The 17790-nt window shown below is 42.9% G+C and overlaps 1 protein-coding gene across 11 annotated transcripts in view; it reads left to right on the top strand.

Annotated features, from left to right (window-relative positions):
* The first annotated feature begins 317 nt into the window (after positions 1-317).
* Positions 318-17790, top strand: part of LOC149441721 (epsin-1-like) — a 119604-nt gene continuing 102131 nt past the window's right edge. For 4 of the 11 annotated variants that reach the window (XM_089656971.1, XM_089656968.1, XM_089656970.1 and 1 more), the window contains exons 1-2: positions 318-504; positions 16788-17076. The gene's annotated coding sequence lies outside the window, so the exon portion shown is untranslated. The remainder of the gene's footprint in view (positions 505-16787; positions 17077-17790) is intronic. The other 7 variants (XM_089656976.1, XM_089656973.1, XM_089656972.1 and 4 more) reach the window with 3 other exon arrangements.

The following is a 17790-nucleotide window of genomic DNA, read 5'->3' as shown; positions in this document are numbered from 1 at the left end:
TTGCAAAATGCCGCCACTTTGATGTATTAAAACATTTTTTAAAATAGCTCCATGATTTCATTTGACTCTCACATTGTTTATTGGGACATTATGCTACATCCATTTCCTGGCTCTCATTCCCTGCTCTGGAATCATCTACAAAGCTGCCAGGGACATAGACGACTATTTCAATAGAGCTCCAGCCCCCTGGTGTCTTATCCCCGCAGTGTACACAGTACATGTTGTTAATAAAGATTTGTACAAAGTGGGTGCGGCTGTACGTGTCTTTACCATAAGGGCGGAAGTGGCGACATCGTGTGTCCCTGTGCCAGTAATCCATCTCCTTCCCCTGCTTCTCCATCCGGGGGTGAAAGGGCGTAGGCTCCGGGGCGTCTTCTGATGGTTGCTGGCCGTGTAACGGGGACGGCGGAGGGGAGGCCGTACAGCTGACGTCTGGGCGTTCTCTCCATTGCTGAGAGCCATCCTCCACCCGGAGAGCGGACACACCGGACGGACAGCTGTCAGGTACATGACGACGAGGCTGGGATCTGCTAATCATTGCCCCGTACATGGCTTCCGTTCCAGGGCCTCTGTGTGCCGGCAATCACCGGACATTTACTCCGGAACACCTCTGTCCGGCCATGGCTGTCATTGTGACCCAGAGAGCAGAGCTGGTAGACATCCTCCATGTGAATGATGCTGTGGCAGACATCCTCCATGTGAATGATGCTGCGGCAGGCGTTCCTCCATGTGAATGATGCTGCGGCAGGCGTTCCTCCACGGGAAGGATGCTGCGGCAGGCGTTCCTCCACGGGAAGGATGCTGCGGCAGGCGTTCCTCCACGGGAAGGATGCTGCGGCAGGCGTTCCTCCACGGGAAGGATGCTGCGGCAGGCGTTCCTCCACGGGAAGGATGCTGCGGCAGGCGTTCCTCCACGGGAAGGATGCTGCGGCAGGCGTTCCTCCACGGGAAGGATGCTGCGGCAGGCGTTCCTCCACGGGAAGGATGCTGCGGCAGGCGTTCCTCCACGGGAAGGATGCTGCGGCAGGCGTTCCTCCACGGGAAGGATGCTGCGGCAGGCGTTCCTCCACGGGAAGGATGCTGCGGCAGGCGTTCCTCCACGGGAAGGATGCTGCGGCAGGCGCTCCTCCACGGGAAGGATGCTGCGGCAGGCGCTCCTCCACGGGAAGGATGCTGCGGCAGGCGCTCCTCCACGGGAAGGATGCTGCGGCAGGCGCTCCTCCACGGGAAGGATGCTGCGGCAGGCGCTCCTCCACGGGAAGGATGCTGCGGCAGGCGCTCCTCCACGGGAAGGATGCTGCGGCAGTTGCTCCTCCACGGGAAGGATGCTGCGGCAGGCGCTCCTCCACGGGAAGGATGCTGCGGCAGGCGCTCCTCCACGGGAAGGATGCTGCGGCAGGCGCTCCTCCACGGGAAGGATGCTGCGGCAGGCGCTCCTCCACGGGAAGGATGCTGCGGCAGGCGCTCCTCCACGGGAAGGATGCTGCGGCAGGCGCTCCTCCACGGGAAGGATGCTGCGGCAGGCGCTCCTCCACGGGAAGGATGCTGCGGCAGGCGCTCCTCCACGGGAAGGATGCTGCGGCAGGCGCTCCTCCACGGGAAGGATGCTGCGGCAGGCGCTCCTCCACGGGAAGGATGCTGCGGCAGGCGCTCCTCCACGGGAAGGATGCTGCGGCAGGCGCTCCTCCACGGGAAGGATGCTGCGGCAGGCGCTCCTCCACGGGAAGGATGCTGCGGCAGGCGCTCCCCCGGGCGGACGAGTCTGTATGTGACATGTCAGTGCTGCGATGTCCATGATTGCTGATGACTTGATCTTTATAGGAATGGATGAAGATATTATTTTTTTTTTTTCCTTGAATAATATTTGTAGTGTGACTTCCCGGATTGCACTCAGAATGCTGCATGGGCCCAGCACATCTTTCCATGAGTCCCTGCACCTTTGTAAATGCGTGTGTGCCAGGTGTTTGTTAGCTCCACATGGAGGAAAGGGGGCCAGTCTGTGTGATTTCACATTTATAAGAAGGTCACGAGGTAGAAAATAAAATCTGATCAGCGAGGCTGCAGGTCAGATGATGGAAGGACAGCTTCAGGTATTATGTGCTGTACAGGACTGCATGGAGGAAGAAATTGATCCAAAGTGGTTGTACACCCTTCTATATACCTAGTGAAATGACTGGCCTCAGGTAATACACAGAGATGAAACCAATCCTCCTATATAAGTTGTACCTGTTTGTCTGCAGTCTTCTCTTCTCTACATCTTATCAAAATCCATACTCTATAAAGCTTGTCTGAGCTGTCAGAAAACGGGGGGGGGGAGCTAAAAATTACACATTGCAGAGCTCAGTGAAGGGAGCTCTGAGCGCAGATTGGAAGGATATGATTTGTTCATGTTTCATGTCTTTAGGTTTACAAACACTTTAAAGCAGAACTATACCAATGGATTTCATGGGTTCCTTCATGCTGAAAATGCTGACTGTCACATTTGTTGTGCTCTCAACCAAACCATCAAATGTCTGGTTTCATAACTGACCACATGCACCATGGCAACAGCAGATCAAACCGAGGCCAAGATGGCAGCTTCCCTGGCTGAAAGGATAGGAGGGTTTAGTTCTGCTTTAGGTGTGTGTTCATGAAACTATTGTTAGTAGTTGCATAGGACTTGATATCCCCCCTCCCCCCTTAGTTCTGTATACAGTATTATTGGGAAAGGGTTGGGTAGGGCTGAAAAATAATCACATTGTTCCACTTTCAAACATGCTGATAGTAGAAGAAGGCAGAGTGAGCCGACTCAGGACTCGTCATTCACTATGCAGGCAGCAGGCTGGGGTGGACAGACGTTGCTGGATTCTGTAGCTCTAATACAGTCAGCTGGGTGTGTGGTTTGATGGGAATGTGCCAAGACCCATTCTGAGCAGTGGGCATATATTCTGTTCAGTATACAGACCATCCGCTGGTGAACGTTGTGTATGATGCCTTATTACAATGTATTCCATGTTTTTTTTTTTTTTTTTTTTTTACAGTTTTTCATTCTTATGTCACAACATGACATTTCATTCAACTCTGCACTGCAGCATGTGCGCAAAATGCAACCTGTCCTACATTTTTATTTTCTCTTCCCCTCCACACACCAAGGCAGTGCTTTGGTGTGAACTGAAACAATAGGACACAATGCAGGTTATTATGGTCGTCTGTTGGGTCTGCATTGGTCACTGCTGCCCAGCACAGTTCAACATAACTGGTTAGAATGAGACCTCAAACCTGACACTGGATGGACAGGTCAGACAGCCCCGTTCACATGTATTTAGCCGTTTGACTGGAGTTCAGCTCTGAAGCCGAATTCTAGCTATGGCATTTCTTTTTTTTTTTTTTGCATAGTTACATTGGTCCAGCTTGGACCTGTATAAGCACATGGATTCTATACCTGGTCAATCCTTTTGCAAGAGGAGAATTGATGCAGTAGCTGTTGCTACTACAGTGATCCTTGCTGTCTTTTGAGTTCCATGCCAAGCGGCTGCCCTGCCCTGAAAGTGTTGCTTGGAGAATCCTTTGCATTTTCTTAAAGGCTAACTCCACTGTTAGTGGGGGGGGGGGGGAAGTAGCAAAAAAAAAAAAGGGTATACAATTCTTATTGTAATTGAATGTTATTAAAAATTACTTTTCCCTTTCAATCTGCAGCACTGTAAATGCAATATGGCAACCTGGAGGTGTTCTGTACACAGATGGTATATGGGAGGCCCCCAGAACCTCATTTCCTGCTTGTGTGATTGGCTCACTGATTTTTCCAGAAGTCTGTGCTAAGATAAAGGTTAGATTTTGGGTATTCCCTACATCAAAAATTTCATTTTTTTTTGGTGAGATATTCCCAATAGGAAATAGGTCTGAAGGGATGCAGACCCTGTCACTTTCCTCATTAGAGCCCTGAAGGTGCTGATTGATCATTATGAATCCACTCTCATTAGATTCACTTTGCACATGGACACAGACAAATGGCTACTTCTTCAGAATAACAAAAGGTGGGAATCTTCAGCAGCCTTTTGTTAAAACATTTGCAAAATGTACATGGATCACTCAGAGCAGAATGTTGTTTTTTTTTTTTCTTTTCTGAACAAAAGTGGAGATACTCTTTAATGAATACAAAGTGTTTTCTGATGATGTGAGAAGGTGGGGTGTTGACAGTACAATCTCCACATCTTCCATTCAGAGAATGTCTTGTTTTGATTTAAATGAATACAATTGTCTCTTGCCAAGCCAGCATTTTTTTTCTTTTTTCCCCTCCTCCTCCTCGCCCTGTGGTTTCTATGCTGCCAGGCATTCCCTGGATCCAAAAGACAGAGATGATCGCTGTAGTAGTGGTAGCTACCACAGTGATTCTCCACTTCCACAGGGATCATGGGTTTGGAATAGGTATATTTACATTGATCCCTCTTTAATGATCCCAAGCAGTGCTTGTATTGTCATTGCTTTGACATAAATGTGTGTTCTATGACCATCATCAGATGATGACATCCTCCCCCTTCTTTTTTTTTTTTTTTTTTTTTTTCTTTTTTTTTTTTTCTTTTCCTTTCCTCTTATACCTTTTGGACAATCGACTGTTCCTACTTCTTACACCTCTGGTCTCTATACACCTACGCCTTCAGCTGGAATCTAGTCATTTCCGATGCAGACATGCTGTTGTTTTGACAGCCTCAGATCTGTCACTCATTTTGTTAAATACTTGATGGCAGTGCTACGTATGTAAATCGGTGTCAATACTATTTAGGTATATAATGCTGCATAAAGTGCTGCTGGTTGTTCACAGGGTTTTTTATCTACTACTACCGTCATAGCTGTCGCCCATCCTCACATTGACTAGACATAAAATCCATCTGCATGTTTTATATTGTCTGGTTACTTTGACTATTTTCTCTTCTTGTCTCATGACATTGATATCATGATGGGTGTAACCTTGTTTTTAGCTGGATCTTTGGAGGATCCTTTTGTGTAGGACACTTGCTTTAGGCTCATGGTTGGAGCATGTGTCTGGGAAGGGAAAAGGATATTGAATTCCAGTGCTGTAAATGAGCCCTATGACTTGTAACACTCCTACATCAGGGAGACAGTTCTTCCTCTTCTCATTTTTAACTCTAACTTTCAGTGTGGCCTGCAGATCTGCTCTGTTGCAATGCATTGCTCAGCAGAAAAGGCTGCACAGGAAACGGTAGTCAAGCTGCAGCTGTAGAGAACAGGACTTAGTCCGGGGTTTGCTTCTCGCAGCTGATGTGAATGTAGGCTTGCTCCTGACACCGGCTGCAGAATGTACTTTCTATACTTTAAATTGTCCCCTAGGATTTCATTGACAAACACTACATTGTACTTGAAGATGTCATTATTGTCAGATAGCCAGATGGATCTTGAGGCTGTTCCTATCATGGGCCTTCGATTCCGGTTGTGTCATAGAAGCTGTTATCACCACGAGCTTTGTACCTATAGTGAACACTGCAGAGCAGAGAATGCTGCATTCCCTTGGCTTGAGAATTGCAAGTGTGTAATGTGTCTGGTGCTAACCTTGAATGGGGATTTGTGTGGTTTCTAAGCAATACAACTGATGTTCTGTATGGGGTGGCGGTTCTAGAGCGATACAAGGATTTACTATTAAAAAAAAGAGATTGAATTTCATACTGTAACACAAACTGTAGAGCGGTTGTAAAGCTTTGTGGTGTTTTGTTTTTTGTTTTTTTTTAATTAAAATAACATGTCATACTTTGCGTGCTCTGTGTAATGCTGTTGTGCAGAGCATCCCCAGTACTCCTCTTCAGGAAGCACTCCTAACCCCCCCCCCCCCCCGCCGCGTGCCCCCAGAGCACGCTGCTGGCTCTGGGGGTCACTCATGTGTGCTCACTCCTGAGCCGGTCCTGTATGTCAATAAGACACGCAGAGCGCCCTCCTCCCTTTGCTCCCTCCTGTTCGGCTGTAATTGACAGCAGTAGGAGCCGATTGCTCTTACTGCTGTGTCTCAGCTAACGAGGCGAGGGAGAGTCGAGACTTGTGCACAGCTGGATCACAATCTGGCTCAGGTAAGTATTAGTATTCGGGGCAACCTGTGACTTTTACTTTTGATAATAACGGTAAACAGAAGAAATAGAGGGGGTGAATCTCCGTAATGGGGGCACAGACAGCATTAAAAACCTAATAAGTATTCTAATCCCTCTCCACGCTATTCAAAACAACTAAAAAGGTAAAATCTTTTTTTTTTTTTTTTTTTTTTTTTTTTTGATTACTTTAAGGGCCCATTCACACTTAGGCTCCATACACAAGGGGCGTTTTAATAGTGCTGGTAATGTTAGCTGTGTAACGTCACATTAAAAACGTGAGCTTTTTTTTGCATTTTTGTATTAGCGTTTAGCGGCATTTTGCCGCATTTTTTCACTTGTTTGCATATTTTTTTTTACCAAAAAAGGTTTTTGTTTTTTTTTTGGTCAAAAAAAGTCCAAAAATGCAAGTTTACCGCGATTTACCATGTGTTGCCATGTTTTTACAGCTAAAAAACTCATCTAGAAACCCACTAGTCCTGGGTTTTTTTTCCAGCTAAAAAACGTTGATTACAGTGTATATGTGCATGGACACATAGGATAACATGCTGGGGGGTTACTAGCTGTAGAAAAAAATGTCAAAAGCCAAAAACAGCAGCTGTAAAAATGTCCAGTGTGCATGAGGACTTGGCACTGGTTCACATATGTGCGGGCCGTGTTTTGCACGGGCATGAGAGCCCATTCATTTGAGTGGACTACTGTGCCCTGGGACACGCAGGGAAGAAGACCCTGCACTTCTCCTGAAAACGCAGCCTGCAGGGGAACCTCGGTTCCCAGTACGGTTGCATTTTCTAATGTGGGCGGCGTGCCATTAGAAGTAATGGCACCCGCCCACGGGTCCACATTCCTCTGTGCGGGTGGATTTTCATGTGGATCTGCAGTGGCACCACCCGCACGGATGTGAACCTAGCCTTATGCATTGTAGCAATATGCACGAAATCACATGTATCGTCACAACACTTGTCAAACCACTGGCTCTATGTGCCCCCCCCCCCCTACTGCCAGGCAGGAGGTCTGTGTTTTGTGGAAGAGTGGTGTAAAACTAGCCATACACAGCTAGAATCCCCTTTGCCAGCTATTGTATTCAGGCAGCCATGGCACTGAAGGCTATCTGAATACTCAGAACAGTAACTGCCCTTGATAGTATGCATTCTCTGCGTAGACTATTATTTTCCACCCGGCTCAGTCTATTTTTAAATCTACTTTTGTCAAGCCAGATGGTGCTTGAATATTGGAGGCTTTAGCAGGACGAAATTCAAAATGTATTTACATCTTAAATCTCTGGACTGGATGGACAGAAATTCAAAACCTTCTGGCAGAGCAGCTCTCCTATAAAAAAGAAAAATTATATATATATATATATATATATATATATATATATATATATATATATATATATATATATAGTGGTTTGCCTTGTGTTCAGCTTTAAAGCTGAAGTTTAGTGATTTTTTTTCTTTTTCTTTTTTTATATAAAAACAGCACCAGGGGCGGTATGTGAGAGAGTGTCCCCTATGCTGTGTTCATTTGAACATAAAGTACAATAGCCTAAAGAAAAGTGATTAGAATAATATGATTGCACGTGGGTTTCACAGCTTGGCAGTGGCACATGTGAAATTGTATGAGTATTTCCAGTGCATCCAGAAAGTATTCACAGCTCTTAACTTTTGCCACATTTTGTTATGTTACAGCATTCCAAAATGGATTAAATTCATTTTTTTCCTCAACATTCTACAAACAATACCCCATAATGACAACGTGAAAGAAGTTCGTTTTGAAATCTTTGCAATTTATTAATAATAAAAAAACGGAAAAAAACACATACATAAGTATTCACAGCCTTTGCTCAATACATTGTTGAAGCCCCTTTAGCACCAATTACAGCCACAAGTCATTTTGAGTATGATGCTACAAGCTTGGTACAACTATTTTTGGGAAATTTCTCCCATTCTTCTTTGCAATACCTCTCAAGTTCCATCAGGTTGGATGGGGAGCGTTGGTTCACATCCATTTTCAGATCTCTCCAGAGATGTTCAATCGGGTTCAAGTCTGGGCTCTGGCTGGGCCACTCCAGGACATTCACAGAGTTGGCCCTTAGCCATCCTTTGTCAGTGGGAACAGGATGCACCTGAGCTTAATTTTGAGTGTCATGGCAAAGGCTGTGAATACTTATGTACATGTGTGTTGTGGGTTTTGTTTTTTATTATTAATAAATTGCAAATATTTCAAAACAAACTTCTTTGATGTTGTCATTATGGGGTATTGTTTGTAGAATGTTGAGGAAAAAAATGTGACTACTTTCTGGATGCATTGTAGTGCATTTGCATAAAATCTGCCTGTGAATCTACACATAATGAAAACTATATTGATTTGAGATCAGATGTATTGTGTCGTATTTTATGTTTGCTCTTTCCTTGTCACACAGGGTTGCTTCTCATGAACCTTTTGATTGTAGTCTTCAGACATGTAACACTAGATACAAATTGCAACAGGTTTAAAGTGTAGGGTCACATTTTGGATCCCCCCATATCTTTGTGTGATCCGATGCTGTGCAGGTAAGGAGAGATCTGGGGTCTGATACCCCAGATCTTTCAGTAAAGAGTACCTGTCACTGCCTTTTGCTATCATAGGGGATATTTATATTCCCTGTAATAGCAATAAAAGTGAAACCTTTTTTTTTTTTAGGTGCTCACACATCTATGCATCGGTCCCACACACTTGCAATCATCTCACACATGTGAGATATCACTATGAATGTCAGATCAAGGGCAGTTCTAGCACCAGACCCCCTGTGTAAGTGGTAACCTGTAAAGGCTTTTAACTGCTTTACCACCGCCGTATAGCAGGAATACTGCTACAGGGATGCGTCAAATCGTGCGTGTGTGTTTTCCGGGTAGGGGGGCACACGCGAGCCCTACCCTCGTTGCTATTCACGGCCTCGACTGTCAATCACCGGGTCCCGGCTGGTGATTACTCGCCAGCACCTGGTGATTATCGACGGGGGGAGAGAACTGTATCTAACCAGTTCTAACAGTTCTCTCCTCTATCTGCTCCAGCACACTGCTTTGTATGGCTCTGCATAGCAGAGCCATACAAAGCAGTGTGCTTACAGTTGAAAGCGTGCACACACAGCTTACTGTGAAACCGCACACAGTTAACCCTTTGATCAACCCATATGTTAATCCCTTCGTGCCATTAGTACAGTGTCAGTGCTTTTTATTAGTACTGATCACTGTATTGGTGTCACTGGGGATGTCAGTCCCCCCCAGTGTCCTTGCCCTTGGACAGCATCATTGTCATTCAGTGTTCGATGAATTGGTAGATTAAAGCATAACGAAAGGCAAAACAGTTTTTTTTTTTTTTTTTTTTTTCAGACATATGGATTAGAACCCGTCAGGTTTTTTTTTTTTTGTTTGCGGTCTGTGTCCCTGTAAGTGAGATTCAGACTCTCTATTTGTCCTGTTTACCATCACAAATTTTGGGTTGTCCCCAGAAAAGAAGTAGAGGGGAAATCCCAATAGGGATGCTAGTTCTGGTGACCTGAAGGTCCCAAAGGAATTCCCTTAATTTGCAGGGATTTCCTTTCACTTTCTGTTTTGGCTATGGGACAGGAAGTGAAGGGAAATCTCCCCAATGGGACACAGATGGCAAAAAACAAAATCTGAGAGGGGTTATAACCCTCCATTCCCATCAGTCTGTCATTAGTGTACAGGATCAAATCGGATACCGGCGGGTGTCAGCAGACACATGTCCACTGACACCTGGCGCGTCATAGAGCTCAATGGATGGTCCGACTGGGTTCGTCTGAAAAACTGACGGGCGGACCTGATTGGACCATCAGCATGACGGGCCTATTCTAATGTGCTTTTATTCACAACACGATCTCCCTCTGATGAAATGTTGCAATTTATTTTCATTCCTGAGCTCAGAGGAGAACATTTTCACACTGACACATTGTATACTTTTCATTTCCTGGCCAGTGCAGAGTTCTTCTAATTGTTATTTTGTACATTTCTAAAATACCGCCAGCCTACACCAGGTGATAAATTGCAAATGTCAAAAGCTCCTGCGCATGGGTGTGGAAGGCTAGGAACAGAAATATTTGGTGGAACTCAGATGTGTGTGAAACTCCAATGGGTGGGCCAAGCCTTGCAGCTGTCATACAAGACAGGGGGAGTCCAGATGCAACTGCAGAAGGAATAAAACAAGAGTGCACTGGCCTAGCGCATTATCCCAGATAACTGTTTATTAAAACATGGATAAAATATTATACTCACAAGTGGTGATAGATCTCATATAGATAGTCACAAGATGCATTAACCCACAACGAGCCAAAAACCCTGACGTCAGGTGCCATCTAGCGGCCAAATCCGGCTGACGCATTTCAAGGGTAACCCTCTTCCTCAGAGCCCTCCACAGAGTACCTGTCACTGCCTATTGCTGTAACAAGGGATGGTTACATTCCTTCTGACCGCAATAAAGGTAACAAAAAAAAAATAAAGTGCCCCCTTCTTCCCTCCATGCTTATACGCAAAGGTGAACGCATGTATCGGTCCCGCACACATATATGTAAATGGTGATCATACCATATGTGAAGTATCACTTTCAACATCAGAGAGGGATAATTATTGCACTAGACTTCCCGTGTAACTGTAAACTGGTTACCTGTTAATGCTGCGCAATTTTGAAGCATGACACGTTTGGCATCTGTTTACTCAGTGTAACATCCTCTTTTATATTTTATCTCAAAAAATTGGTGTTATATTGTGTTTATTTTACTAAAATGTATTAGTTTCCAAAAAATTTGCATTTGAAAAATTGTTACGCAACTACCACTACTTTTTTTTTTTTTTTTTTTTTTTTTTAACAAGCACCCATCATTTTTGTTCTCTAGGGCCTCTGCTTAAAAAGTAAAAAAACAAGAACATGGAAAAAAAAAGTGTGTGTGTGTATATATGTATGTATGTATATATATATATATATTATGTATGTGAAGGATCTGGGACTTGGATGAGTATATCCAAATAAATTAATAAATTATACATTTTTTTTGTTGGTAGATTATTATAATTATGCAAAAAATGTGTTTTATTAATATATATAAAAATTGTGTTTGCATAATTATAATAATCTAGCAAAAAAAGTTAGAATTTTTAGAAGAGAAATTTCAGATTTGGCCTGGTAGGCAAGCGGTTAAAAAAAAAAAAAAAAGCGATCTGCAGGAAGGCTCAGCAGGTAATACAACTGTTACAGGAGTGTCAGAAAATCATGGCTGTGTTAATGCTAATGACAGAATGCATCATATGTTTTTGTGCCTTTTTGTTTCACTGCAAGAGATATAGGCATTGTTTCACTTTAAACCTATTTTAAAGTATGTTTCATCTGCCATTAACTTGATTCATTTCAATAGCTGCCACATAATAGGTCTGTAATGAGTAGAAAATCTCTGTACATTTACTCAGGAAGAATGGTTTCCTGCATTTCCTGTTACTTACTTCCCTAGTGTCTAATGGTCATGGAGTTGCCCATAATAGGGAATCTGGGTTGTTCTTGTGTAGTGTAATACTCACCTTCTAATATGATGTGTGTTTTTTTTTGTTTTTTTTAACGTAATTTACCATATTTGCACCACATAAAATGATCTGATATTTGTATGGGGCGGGGTCTGCTACAACATAAAAATCTTTCAGTCAGTAGCTTTTAATCTCCATAGACTTGTAAAAGTTTATATTTAGGTAATTTTGTTTTATATAGAGTTGGGAGGGGTTTGATCATCTGGCAAGTTTTTTATTGCTGTCTCTGTTCCTGTTGGGGAGGTTCACCTATTTCTATTTTGTAATGGTGATTACAGAGAAAGAGAAAGCAAGGGGACAGCCAGTATTTTCCAATTGTCCCCAGATCAGGCAGTAAGGGGAGAGCTTTTAATGTGGACACATAGTCCAGGGGCAACTGTCTTGAAAGGATAAGTTCACCTTTCTAAAACAAAAATAATAATAATAAAAGCACTTTTTTTTTTTTTGTAGGTAAAAAAATGTGTATTTTACTTATTTTTTTTTTTTGTAGGAGCTTCGAAAGCATTGCAATCCTGATCAGCAGATCATGGGTGCTATGTAGGGCTGCTGCAGACTGTCAGTTTAGCTGTCTACTCTTACCTCCATAAGGGCAGGTAGTTTACACAATGACCGGAAGATCAACTACTTTGCACGCGCACTAGCACCCTGGTAGTTTAAGAACTACAAGTCATCAGCTGCAAACACGGTCGGTATTTGTAGTTCATTCATCGACAGATCTCTGGGTAAAATCTTGTAGGAAATGGAAGTTTGAAGACTTCTGCTTTGATGAAAGATCTCAGGCAGATTTGCAATGCTGGTTTCCTGCACCTTGAAATATGGGGTGGTGAAGGATATAGGACTTGGGTGAGTATATCCAACTTCACCAGGTAAAAATAAAGAAATAAAACGTAATCAGGATGGGTTAAAGGGAGGGAGCGGGTTTACAGTTCATTTCATCCCCAGAGTGGGGTTTTAAAAGCATGCAAAATATTGCATATAAGAAAATATAATCCATCACCATGAAAAATTGTTGTTCTGCATAACTTTACTGTAACTAATGCTAGCATAACTTGAACCAGCTTTGCAAGTCACTTTGGCTGGCCATACACTATACAATTTTCTGCCCAATTTCCTTTAGATTTACCTTCAACTATATAGTGCAAGGGCCTACCTAATTGGTTACAATTGAAAGTGTTGTTTAGGTTTGACCTCATATTATATGGTTTTTGGTAAATCTAAGGCAAGTTTCTCAAGAAAATTGTATAGTGTATGGCCAGCCTTGCACTAGTATCTGCATTCATTTACTGCAGCCAATTTCCAAGAGCTTTCATTATAAGTTACTGTGTACAAGCTATTGATTATTCTGAACATGACTTTACTTTGTGTGCTAACTTTATGTTCCACAAACCAAATGACCCCCCCCCCCCCCCCCAGAGCTTTAGTCAGTGCAGTACAGTGCCCACGTACATGTCTGTTCCTGCCATCCCAACATACATTATTTAGTTTATGACTACTTTGTCTTATCTAATCTCGTTGAACTTTGTCCTGTCATCTACAGACCTTCACAGGATAAAGGTTTGTGGAGAATTTGTAATTGATCTGTGCTATACATATTAAACCGTAACAGATCATTATGTCTTGTGTGTTTTTACTATGTAAGCCACGTTGTGGTCTTGTGTCATATCCAGTGGCTCAATCAATGAGGGAATGCTGGGGGTGTTGGTGCGTGCTGGTGGAGGGATTCCTTCTAAGTCTTTCATAGTGTGCTAGTATACATCGTAGACTTGCACATGAGGATATTACCTTGCAGGGAGAAGATTTATTATTATTATTATTATTATACATTTTTTTTTCTAACAGTTGATTTATTGTTATTAGTGTGTGTGTGCGTGTGTGTATGTATGTGTGTATGTGTATATATATGTATGTATGTATGTCTAATTTTTTTTTTTTTTTCTGTCAAGTTTAGTGCAAGGGCGCATAGAAACCATTCTCTGTGTATTGTTCACACCATACATGTGCAATGGTATGTGTTGTGTAATAAAGAAAACAAAAAAAAAAATGCAGCATGTCTGCATTTTTACAGATCACTGCATGTCAGTACACCGCAGCTCGTCACAATGTGCTGCCATTCATAACTTGGAATAAAATGTCATTTTGTGACATTTCAAAAAATACAAAAAAAAGTACACCACACATAATAAAGCTTCACACTGCCCCTATGCAGTGCACACCAGCATGCTTTACCACTTGCCTACTGGACACTTATACCCCCTTTGTGCCCAGGCCAATTTTCAGCTTTCAGCGCTGTCGCAATTTGACAATTGTGTGGTCATGCAACATTGTACCCATATGAAATTTTTTTATTTTCCACACAAATAGAGCTTTCCTTGGTGGTATTTATTCGTCACTGGGTGTTTTATTTTTTGCGCTATAAATAAAAAAAAAAAAAAAAGTTTCTTTTGTTTCTATAAAATTTTGCAAACGGGTACTTTTTGCCCATTGGTGTGCATTGATGAGGCTGTACTGACTGGCGACACTGGTGGGGACAGATGGGTGGCACTGGTGGGGACAGATGGGTGGCACTGGTGGGGACAGATGGGTGGCACTGGTGGGTAGCACTGATCATCAGTGCCAATCTCTTTTCTGACAATCGTTGGTTCTCAGCAGTACTTTCCTCACTTGTGAGGAAAGTGCAGCCGCCAACTGCATTTACCCGGTGATCTGCTGTGTCATTGGACATAGCTGAATAGATGGTAAAAGACTGCTGTGATTGACCTTTTACCACATCATGTGATCAGCTGTGTCCATAGGAAACCGCGATCACAGAGATTGTGGTGTGCGCGTTCTGAAATGACGTCTTATGATGCCCTACCAGAGCTGGACAACCGTGCTGTAGCCGTCATTTGGCTATAGCCCGGTTGTCAAGTTGTTAAATGAACCATACCGTGCCCCTGCTGGTGCAAACACGGCACTTTAGTCAAAGTTTTGAGAATGAAAACTGTTAATTTAACTGCAAGGAAACACGCAGTCGTCATTGCTTTGCACAAAAAGGGATTCACAGGCAAGGACATTGTTGCACTAAGATTTTGTGGCTAAATCAGCCATTTATCGAATCATCAAGAACTTCAAGGAGAGAGGTTCAATTGTTGTGAAGAAGGCTTCAGGGTGCCCAAGGAAGTCCAGCAAGAGCCAGGACCGTGTCCTAAGGTTGATTCAGCTGCAGGATCGGGGCACCACCAGTGCAGAACTTGCTCAGGAATAGCAGCAGTTGGGTGTGAGTGCATCTGCAAGTACAGTGAGGGGAAGATTTTTGGAGCATGGCCTGGTGTCAAGAAGGGCAGCAAAGAAGCCACTTTTCTCCAGGAAGGACATCAGGGACAGACTGATATTCTGCAAAAGGTACAGGGGTTGGACTGCTGAGGACTGGGGTAAAGTCATTTTCTTTGATGGAATCCCCTTTCCCATTGTTTGGGGCATCCAGTAAAAAAAAAAAGACCTTGTCCGGAGAAGTAAAGGTCAGAGTTACCATCAGTCCTGTGTTGTGCCAACAGTAAAGCATCCTGAGACCATTCATGTGTGGGGTTGTTTCTCAGCCAAGGGAGCGGGCTCACTCACAATTTTGCCTAACACCGCCATAAATAAAGAACGGTACAAAAACATCCTCCGAGAGCGACTCTCCCAACCATCCAAGAACAGTTTGGTGACGAACAATGCCTTTTCCACCATGATGGAGCACCTTGCCATAAAGCAAAAATGATAGCGAAGGTGCTTGGGGAACAAAACATCTTAATTTTGGGTCCATGGCCAGGAAACTTCCCAGACCTTAATCCCATTGTGAATTTGTGGTCAATCCTCAAAAGGCAAGTGAACAAAAAACCCCCACAAATTCTGACAAACTCCGAGCATTGATTATTCAAGCATGGGCTGCCATTAGTCAGGATGTGGCCCAGACATTGACTGACAGCATTCCAGGGTGATTGCAGTGTGTTGACCCTTCTTTTTCAACACCTCTGCAAATTGTGATTCTTTGCGTAAACCTAATGCATTTGTCAATAAAAGCCTTTAACACTTATGAAATGCTTGTAATTATACTTCAGTATACCATAGTAACATCTGACAAAAACACTGAAGCAGCAGACTTAGTGAAAAATTAATAGTTGTGTCATTCTCAAAACATTTTGGCCAGGGCTGTCTAATGCCTAACGATGCTGTTCCATTTTGGCTTTGGCATCTAGATTTCTATGAACTTGGGTTAAAGCTGAACTTCTGAAAGATATTTAAAATATAACTAAATGCGGAACCTTTTTTTTTTTTCCAAATTTGGATAGATTGGAGAGGGATTAGGTTTTTATTGCTGTCTGTACCCCAGTTAGTGAGATTCACCTTCTCTATTTTTCATGTTTACTGTTCTCATCGAAAGTGAAAAAAAAACCCTAATTTTTGTTGTCCCCAGAAAAATGATAGAGGGGAAATCTTCAAATGGGGCCACTAGTTCCAGTGACACTGGTGACAACCAGGGATTCTATTAGTTTGGAGATACTTCTTTTTTTTGATGATGGGACAGTTATCCTTTCAACATTTTAATGAATGCAGTTATGTATTTAAAAAACAAAAAAAGTATATTCTCCTGTACACCATTACTTAAACTGGGACAGAAAGGGGGCAGTATTTGGGTCCTTCCAGGTCTTGCATGCACAGGAGCTAACAGGAGAAGAGAGCAGAAATGACCTTGTTACTCTCTTGCTGCTCTGTTAACATCCAATGAATGGCTGGTGGCAAAGGAGGTGACCTTTGTGTTGTCTAGATGCAGTAAGGAAAGGTCAGGTCACCAGGCTGTGCTGCGTGGTAGGGTTGTCTGTTGCCTAACTGAATGGACAGCAATACAAATTCTTTGGCAGATGTTGCTTCCATATCTGTATATCTGCTGTGTATTTCGCTGTTTTGGCTGCAGTTCGGCTTTAAAATCACTTTATTACTAGTATTTCTGTGTTCATTGGGAACCCAATTGCTGAGCCATATGAATTTTCAGGCAATGTATTCCCAAATTTGTGTGCGTGCGTATGTGTGCATTTTAAGCCTCCTGGCTATCCTTAGGGGTCAGCTGCACATTTTACCTGTTTCCAGACCTCTATGATAATTGTTTTGTTTTTTTTTTTTTCCATAGGTTTTCACAGAAGATCCTTTTTATTTCCCCTAAGTGGAGTTTGTCATCTATTCACGGTCTTCTACTTTACAAATCTAAAGTTCTACTGTACAAGCGTTTTCTCCAATTGTTGTAATTCATGAATTTTAGAAGAAACAGCACCTTTATGTGGATTTTAAAGCCTGTGTTAACATTTTGAGGGCATCTGAGGTCCCTTCACACGCTAGGATTCGGAGTTGGTCTGATCTGGTTGGATATGTAGGATGTTTTGTCATTTTTGGATTGGAACATGCAGACATTCTGTATGACGGTAAGCTCCATTTTTTCCACTGTTTTGAATATGTACACTGTTCATATTTTTCCACATGTGCATTCTTATTTGGGTAAGTCCATCCAAAACTAAAATTTACGCTCTGAGTTGATGTTGGAAATATTCCCATGTGTGTGGTGTTTTTTTTTTTTTTTTTTTTTTTTTTTTTTTTTTTTGCAGAGTAGTACAGCCATAGACAAGGGGGAAGGGAAGATTCATAAAGGGAGTGATAGGCACCCTTTAGAATTCCGTTGAGTAGCCACAACAAAATTGTTGATGGTTGCACCTGTCAGAGACAGTTACATGAATCTGTCATGGAGACCGGCATGGAGGTCAGAGTGTCCATATCTTCCTCGGTGTGCCTTCTTTCCTCCACTGCGCCCATCACACAAACCATTTGCTTGAGAAAAGGGACCCTACAAGTCCCTTTAATGTCCCGTCTTCACAAACATGTGAAACGCATCTATTCTAAGTGCTCGTGACTTTGCATCATTGTAGAACACAGATTATGTAACCCACTGGATCTAACCGAAACAAAAATATGTTTTGGGAGGCAAATCTTTTAAAGGTACTCTAAAGGTAAAACTGAAAATTAAACTTTAAAGTGTGTCCCTTTCCTTCCCTTTCCTTCCTTCCCTTTCCTTCCTTCCCTATAGTGCACATAGTCTATTTTTATTTCCTTTCATCTCTATTCTGGAAATCTGGGAATCCTTG

Source organism: Staurois parvus, unplaced genomic scaffold (assembly GCF_062004578.1).
Source record: "Staurois parvus isolate SC_StPar_1 unplaced genomic scaffold, SC_StPar_1.0 ptg000953l, whole genome shotgun sequence".
Classification (NCBI taxonomy): Eukaryota; Metazoa; Chordata; class Amphibia; order Anura; family Ranidae; genus Staurois; species Staurois parvus.
Note: the sequence above shows the minus strand (reverse complement) of the source record. Positions and strands in the feature narration are given on the sequence as shown.